We start from the raw sequence: 8804 nt of genomic DNA, 5'->3' as shown, positions 1-8804 counted from the left end.
ACTGGAGAGTGACTTTGAAACTGGGTGTAAAACACGCAATAGGTAAGGCACATTGAACTAACATTAAATATGTGTAGTATTAATTAACATCGATACTAAGTTTGTATATTACAAGGTGTTTATGTGTACGTTTTCAGATTTGTCCAAATTTCTATGAAATTGGTCAATTTCGTAAATCTGTATGATTGCCGAATATGAGGTGGAACCCGAACAAAGCAAACAAAAACAAAGCTCTGAATTAACCCCTTCAATCCCAGGGGTTTTGTGGTACCTTAAAGCCCGGAGCAATTTTTGCGCTGTCGGTTCAGCGATTACTCACTTTTCCTGTGAATAGCGTACCCATGTAAACTATATATTGTTTTTTCAAGGAAAGATAGAGATAGGTAAAGTGACAGAAAATTCCATCCAAATTTATCAATTCAGGTGTCCTGATTTCAGAAATACCTAATTTATATAGAATTTTAAATTATACAGATTGTGGGCAGCCAGGGGGATCAAGGTGACTGTCCTTCCCTTCGTAGATTCTGAAGGAAACAGTATATCCCGTCCCACTCTCGCAAAGTTTATATAACTTTACACCGTACCTCGAGTGCTTGGACGGGATATGCTGTTTGAAGTTCAGTCTACCCTTGAATAGGACCAGGGACTCGTCTATAGCCACATTTTTATCGGGGGTATAAATTTCAGGAAATTTACTTGAAAAATAATTAATAATGGGCCTCAATTTATATAAACGGTCAAATTGGGGGTGCTCTCTAGGGGGGCATTGGGAATTGTCACTAAAATGTAAACATTTTAGGTGCCCAAAGTACCTGTTCCGGGGCATTATTTGGGAAAAAGCAGGGGTGGATATTATGGGATCTGTGCTCCAATATGATCGTATAGTGGGCTTTTTCACAATGCCCATCATAAGGGTCAGGGCCCCAAATTTTCTAATTTCATGGGAGTCAGTGGGGTACCAGGTCTGGCTTCTGTCTCCTTGGTCAGCTGCCTGACACTGGGCTGCATAGATGTTTGTATGAGCTGCTAGCAGCTCAAAAAACTCGGGGGCAAACATTAAGTTGAAAAATGACTTTGGCTCACTAGCATCAATGTCACATCTGATGCCAGGAGTCTCAGTAAAAGAAAGGATTACTGGGTCTATCATATTTGGGGGCACCCAATTATATTTAGAGTCAGGCTCTCCACGCCTGGCTTTAGCAGATGGACCCTGGCCATCATCTTCTTCCTCTGACTCGTCATTATCTGACGCACAGCTAGATTCATCAGATATTGGATCAATATCTGATGCAGTCAGAGTGCCATCGGGGTCTGACGCAGTCAGAGTGGCTTCGTCATCAGACTGAGTGAGGAAGTCATAAGCCTCCTCAGCAATTTCTAAAAAACTACACTAACCCCAATTCCCTCTAACCACCCACCAAACTAAACCCAATTTTTTTTTTTATTTGAGGATTGTGGGGAGGAATGGGTGGGTTGATTTTGGGTAAGACAGGTATTTGGGGGTTTATACATGATGTGGTTTTGCACTAAACACTGCAGCTCTGCAAGATGATCTCTCTCTCTCTCTCCGATCACAATAATGGAGGAGAGAGGAAGTGCATCTGCAGTAACAGTCACACGATCGCTGTGATTGGTCATCACAGCGATCATGGGACATTGCTGCCGGATGTGTGTCACTGGGGGACTGCCCCGGATGTGGGGCAGTCCCCCAAGGCTAATGACACACTGGAGGGAATGTATCTGTAATAGTTTACCGGCATTCGTGCCGGTAACTGTTACAGCTCCCTCATCAGAGTGATCGGGTAGCCCAGCAGGGTCTAGACAGACCCTGTAGGGATACCCTGTCCTCCCGTGAGCTACCAGGTCATGTCAGTAGTGATGTGACCCGGAAGGGAAAGCGCATTTCCAACTGTAACAGTTTACCGGCATTCGTGCCGGAAACTGCTACAGCGCCCTCATCGGAGTGATCGAGTAGCCCAGCAGGGTCTAGACAGACCCTGCAGGGATACCCGATCCTCCCGTGAACTTCCAGGTGACGTCAGTAGTGACGTCACCTGGAAGGGAAAGCCCGATCACGCGATCAAACGACAGCCTGGTCTCCCGTGCAGCGGCAGGGATGTGTCCCTGACGCTGCACGAAGGGCTAGACGTACCGGTACCTCCATAGGGGTTTCTTAGTGGGCGTTTTTTGGACGTCCCGGTACGTCTATAGGGGATTGAAGGGGTTAATGTTTGCATTTTGTTGCTTTTTCCCTTTCATTCAATATCTGAGAAAATGTTAATGTTAAAAACTTTTTTTTAAAACAAACAATTAAGAAGCAATATTTACAAATACAATTGTGCAAAATATGTGAAAAAGCCCAGATGTGTATAGTGGTGTCGTGATGTGTAATTTTAAAGCCAACACTGGCCATATAAGTCTTTGTGTTTGCCCTGTATCTTACATGCAGTTAAGGGGATATATGCTTTTATTGGAATATAAGAATACTGTTATCCGACTTTATAATAAATGTCATCTTCTGCTTATAAATATATTGATAGTGGGACAGGGTTTCAGAATTTATGCAGGTCTAAGTGATAACTCCCAGGAGTTAGAATACCCTCAGAGAACTATGTTAATTCAGTGTTAAAGTAGCCTGATTTTCAGATTATTCTTGGCTTGATGCCGTCAGTAAGTTATTTCAGCCTTCGGCCACATCCTTAATATGAAAAAATGATGCACCCTTTAATGAGAGGAAAAAGAAAGCCGTGTATTGGACTGCCTCTTACTACTGGAAATATTATGGCGTTTCAACATTGTATTGAATAAAAGCTGAATGTCCTCTAGTTCAGCTGAGTACCTTAAAACCATATAATTTGCATCATTAACAGAGGCTGCATTTTAGTATTCAGACTCAACACCCTCCATTATTTAGTATTGACCCGACACGCATTTTCAAATTCAGAAGTGGGGATTTTTATATAAATCTCTCACTCTTACTCACATTCTCTCTTAAAGTCTCTCACCCTTTCTGCAGCTCTCCTTCTCCTCTGGTATTGGTATAATGTTCTTGATATCTACTTCAGTGTAGTGGGGAACATTTTGTTTTTGACAATACACTGAATGCAACCTGTTAGCCCCAATATTTAGTAAGGAGCATTTAATTCTGGTTTATTCAGTGCTGTGCATTTTGATATGTGCCCCCAAAGCCTGACATTAAAATGATATGATACTTATAAATGTTTATAAAACTCTCCATGCTGTTATTCTTTTCAATAAACATTTCCCTTGAGACTGCAAGTAATTGTATGTTTGCATTGTACATAAGCAGGCATATTGACCTTTTAAGAAATGCAATAATCAATTTTTCCAAAACAGTTTACTATTCAAGAATGACATTTAAATGTAGCTCCCTTAGGTTCAAATTTGAGCAATTTCCTGCAAATTGTACTCAACAATCAGTCGCAACAATGAACACTGGAGCCATGATTTCAGTTCAGTTTTTATGTTGTTTGTCCTTGGAATGGTAACAACAGGGAAGCCACCTGAACTTCCTCTCCATAACACAAGAAAGTGGCATTTTATGTACCAGATACACAAACAAGAACTTAGTTATAATTATGTTTTGCTACTCAAGAGCAATATATTTTAACAAGATGTTCCTATGCAATAGATTTTAATAACATGAGATTCATAAAATATTAATTATGCCTCAATAACTTAGAATTTGTGTGTGACCAACAAAATTGTGGCAATGACAAGTGACTTAAAGATATCAGTCTTCCTGGAGATAGAAAAATAGTTTATCACTCATTTACACAGTATTGTGGTGAGATGTGAAAGACAGACCCTTCCTAATACTTTATAACAGGGGCGTCCAACATGCGGCCCGCGGAACCTCGAAGTGCGGCCCGCGTGAGATCGGCAGCCAGGATCACAAGAGCCCTGCTGCTTACTTGTGGGAGGGTCTATTCTCTGCTCCAGTCCTGCCTCCTCTGTGGGGAGAACGACGGAGGCCACGCCCCTGCTTAAGTCTGTGAGCGGCATCGAGAGCTGTAGAACAGGTAAGGGGGTGGGGTAGGTTGTGTGAATGAGTATGTCGGATTGAGGGAATGAATCTGTCAATTAATGAATTTGTGTGTGTGTGTGATAGCATGGATGTGTAAGTGCTGGAACCTAGGCATGATGGGACTGTGATTGCTGTTAGCAATCACACTCCTATCATGCCAAGTCAGCCAGTACATGCTGAAACCTGGCTAGCTGCACCCCTTGTGTATTGATGCTGCCAGCAGTATGGGGTCTGCACTTACAGCCACCCTGTACCAGCATGTATTGGCTGACTTGGGATGATAGGAGTGTGCTTGCTAACAGCAATCTGCTAACAGCAATCACAGTCCCATCATGCCTAGGTTCCAGCATTTACTGGTTTCCTGGGTATAAAAAGAGTGTGTTTGCTGTTAGCAATCACACTCCTATCATGTCAAGTCATATTGTTGATTTTTTTTGTCCGATTGTGGTGTGTTACTTTTAATAAAAGTGTGGTTACACACTAAAATTGGACAAAAAATACAATGCCCAGCCAACCAGTACATGCTGGAATCTGGGTATGCCTGAGATTGCTGTTAACAATCATAATATATAATTTTTTTGTACAATTTTGGTGTGTAACTTACTCTTATTAAAAGTGTGTGGGGGGTCACTTTCAGTTTCGGCTAAGTGAACCCTGAATTTTCGGTTTTGGTCCAGAATTTTCATTTTAGTGCATCCTTAAAATAAATAGAACTATTTTAGTTTTACTTATCCAGAATCCTGAATTTGTAGGCCCAGAAACCCCAGAAATCAGTGAGAGGAAAAGTAAAGGTTTTGTGTCATTTACTTTATTTTAATCTGCATATCTTATTAAAGGCCATATTTCCTCTCAGTGAACAATTAGTGCGGCCCTCGCACGTATACAATTCTGATGAAGTGGCCCACTGCAGAAAAAACTTGGACACCCCTGCTCTATAACTATCCCGCAGAACACATTTAAGAGGTGTGGGACCAGTCTCTCTGATAAGGAATGGTTCATTGCTCACTCCTATGGCATTTCAGTATTACATCATGATCTTTTTCTTATATAACGCCAATCATTTATTCAGTATTTCATACAATACATATATTTAAGGCGTATAATAAAACTAGAACTGACAGACTAAGGCAAATTGATACATTAGGTAAAGAGGACCCTGCTCGCTTACAATCTTGTGAGGCTTCAGTGGATGCTGCAAAGCCGCAGGTATGTGACATCAGCCAGTACATGTATGGGCTTTGTTGCGAATGCATTGCATCGTGAGCCCGTACGTGAACGGGGTTTGTCGTGAAGGGTTTAATATAACAGCAGAATTTAAAGGATAATAAAATTGTCACTTTCATAGTACGTCAACAAGGAAGGGATCAGCAAGGAAATGCTTCAGGCATTTTTATATACCTCACATTGCTAATATATGGATTCACACTTAAGCCTCGATTCCATGACCCATCTGGTTTCTGCACTTCAAAAAAAGAAAATAAATGGAAGCTAAATTGGACTCCATGGACTCTACTAGACCCCTGAATGTGTTCTGTGGTATCTGGCACCAAGACGTTACCAGCCAGTGGCGTCTCCAGGTTTCATATTTAGGGGGGGCACATGGGGGGCCAGGGACCAAAGTAGGGGGGCCAATTATAAAACGGTACATATACACTATATATATATATATATATATATATATATATATACACACACATACGTTAGACGTGCATTTTTAACTACATAATATGCACTTATCTCTTGGAAGTAAAGACTGTGATTAAAATATGATTTCAAAATAACAGCTAAAGTGACAGTTATTTTTCATTCTTTAATATTGCCCCTGCTGACAATATATATAAATATTAGACCCTGCTGCAGATATATAGAAATATTACACCCTGCTTCCGATATATATTAATATTAACCCCTGCTGTGGATATATATTAATATTAGCCCCTGCTGCGGATACATACTTATATTATACCCTGCTGCCGATATACATAGAAATTATACCCTGCTGCCAACATATATTAATATTAGCCCCTACTGCCGATATATAGTATTAGTCCCTGCAGCCAATATATATAAATATTAGCCTCTGCAGCCAATATTTATTGATAATAGGCCCTGCAGCCAATATATATTAATATTAGCCCCTGCTGCCGATATATATAAACATTAGTCCCAGCTTCCGATATATATTAATATTAGCCCCTGCAGCCAATATATATTAATATTAGACCCTGCTGCCAATATATTTGCCACACTGACTGCAGATCAGGGGAAGACAGTGAGAGTCAGTGCAGTGTTCCCTCCTTCTGACTGCACCGTGACATTGAGAGGTCCTCTCCCCTGTTATCATCCCCAGAGTCCCTTTGTCCCCTCATTCACTAAACCATAGCGCTCTTTTACTTACACCCTGTAGTTCAGGTATAGATCAAATAAACAACACATGGAAACAGCACATGCAACTGAATGAGATTAAAAAAAAAACTTGTATTTGCAGGCATACATAAATAATGTATGGAAACATAGCATTGCAGGTATGAACCAACAGAACACACAAACCCAGCATTGCAGGTATATATCAACTGGAAATCACATGTACACTCAGCACTGAAGGTTTAGATCAAATAATCAACACATGCAAACAGCACTCCAGGTATTGATCAACTGAATAAGACATGCAAATCCTATATTTGCAGATAAACATTAATAATGTATGGAAATATAGCCGATACAGATGAACAGAATGACACAAAACCCAGCTTTGCAGATATAAATCAATTGGAAATTACATATAAACTGCATTAAAGGTATAGATAAAACCCCCTAAATTACAGGCATAGATCACAGGTCGCACACCCCAAAGCCAACCCTGGTGTCCACACTGCCCACATAGAACCTGACCAGCACCTAAGTTACACATTATGTCAACTTTGTCCCCAAACAGCTGAACGTACGCCGTTTTTGTCCCATAAAGACCTCTCCCTCCCAATCTATCCTATCTACCCCCTCTCCCTCCCTATCTACCACATCTGCCTCTCTATCTACCACATCTGCCTCCCAATCTATCCTATGTACCCCCTCTCCCTCCCAATCTATCCTATGTACCCCCTCTTCCTCCCAATCTATCCTATGTACCCCCCTCTTCCTCCCAATCTATCCTATGTACCCCCTCTTCCTCCCAATCTATCCTATCTACCCCCTCTCCCTCCCAATCAATCCTAACTATCCCCTCTCCCTCCCAATCAATCCTAACTATCCCCTCTCCCTCCCAATGTATCCCATCCACCCCCATCTCCCTCCCAATCTACCCCCTCTCCCTCCCAATCTATCCCATCTACCCCCCTCTCCCTCCCAATCTATCCCATCTACCCCCCTCTCCCTCCCAATCTATCCTATCTACCCCCTCTCCCTCCCAATCTATCCTTATCTACCCCTTCTCACTTCCTATCTACCTCTTCTGACTCTCTAACCCCCTCCTAACTTTCTAACCCCCCCTTTGAAGTTCACTTACCTTGGGCTTGTCCAGCGGTGAGATCGCGAGGTCTCTGTATCCCTGGTTCTGCCGGCTTCACTGCTGGGCGCCGGATATGACGACATATACCGGCGCTCGGCTTGAAATGCCGGCACTGCGAACCAGGCAGAGGCCTCGCGGTCGCGGAGAAGAGTGAGAGGCGCCGAACGGTTGCTGAGAACTTATTCCTCAGCAACCGCTCGGCGCCTCTCACTCTCTCCTCCGGGTCTATAAAAAAAAAGAAAAAAAAAGACGGCGTTTCAATTGGGGGGGCACACCGGGGGGCACAGCATGATGTAGGGGGGGCCATGGCCCCCTCTGGCCCCCCCCTGCCGACTCCACTGTTACCAGCAGATCCTTTACGTCCTGTAATTTGCGTGTTGGGGCCTTTATAGATGCCTCCTGGTGGAATGTGTTCTCCAACTCACCCGGCCGTTCATGTAATGTAAAAGGAAACATGATTCATCAGACCAGGCCACCTTCTTCCATTGCTTCGTGGTCCAGTTCTAATGCTCACTTGCCCATTGTAGGTACTTTTGGCAGTGGACAGGGGTCAGCATGGGCACCCTGACTGCAAACTGCAATGCACTGGGTGTTCTGACACCTTTCTAAAAAAAACCAAACAGCATTAACATGTTCAGCAATTTAAGCTACAGTAGCTCGTCTGTTGGATTTGACCACATGCACGACCCACTACTTTACCTTCCTTGGACCACTTTTGAACACCCCCCAAGAGTTGCAGTTTTGGAGATGTTCTGAACCAGTTGTCTAGCCTTCACAATTTCGCCCTTGTCAAAGTCGCTCAGATCCTTGTGCTTGCCCATTTTTCCTGCTTCTATCAACTTTGATAATATATCCCACCCACTGCCAGGTGTCATGATGATAAGATTAGCAGTGTTATGCACTTCACCTCTCAGTGGTCATAAAGTTACAGCAGGATTTCTATGAAACCTGGAGCAGATGCTTGAGGTTTAAACCTTTGAAGCCTCACAAGCATAGAGACCTGGAGAGAAGAGAACAAAATCTTTTCCTGCGCTCCCAGGACAAGGAGAGGCCCAAGGATCCCTGAGCCAAGTGTGGCATTGCCTGCCTAGACCTGGGTTGTTTTTTTCTGGGGAGATTTTTCAGAAACTGGTTTAGTTGGGTCTGGCAAGGATACTTAAAGATAGTGGGTGTTTAGGCGGGTCAGCCTGGGGTAGCAAATCACAGCCAGAGAGGGCTCTGGTGGATGCTAGGCTTAATTTTAATGATTTG

This window comes from Sceloporus occidentalis, unplaced genomic scaffold (assembly GCF_023333645.1).
Source record: "Sceloporus occidentalis isolate IW3139 unplaced genomic scaffold, rSceOcc1.0.p SCAF_27, whole genome shotgun sequence".
Taxonomy (NCBI): Eukaryota; Metazoa; Chordata; class Lepidosauria; order Squamata; family Phrynosomatidae; genus Sceloporus; species Sceloporus occidentalis.
This window is presented reverse-complemented; position numbering follows the sequence as displayed.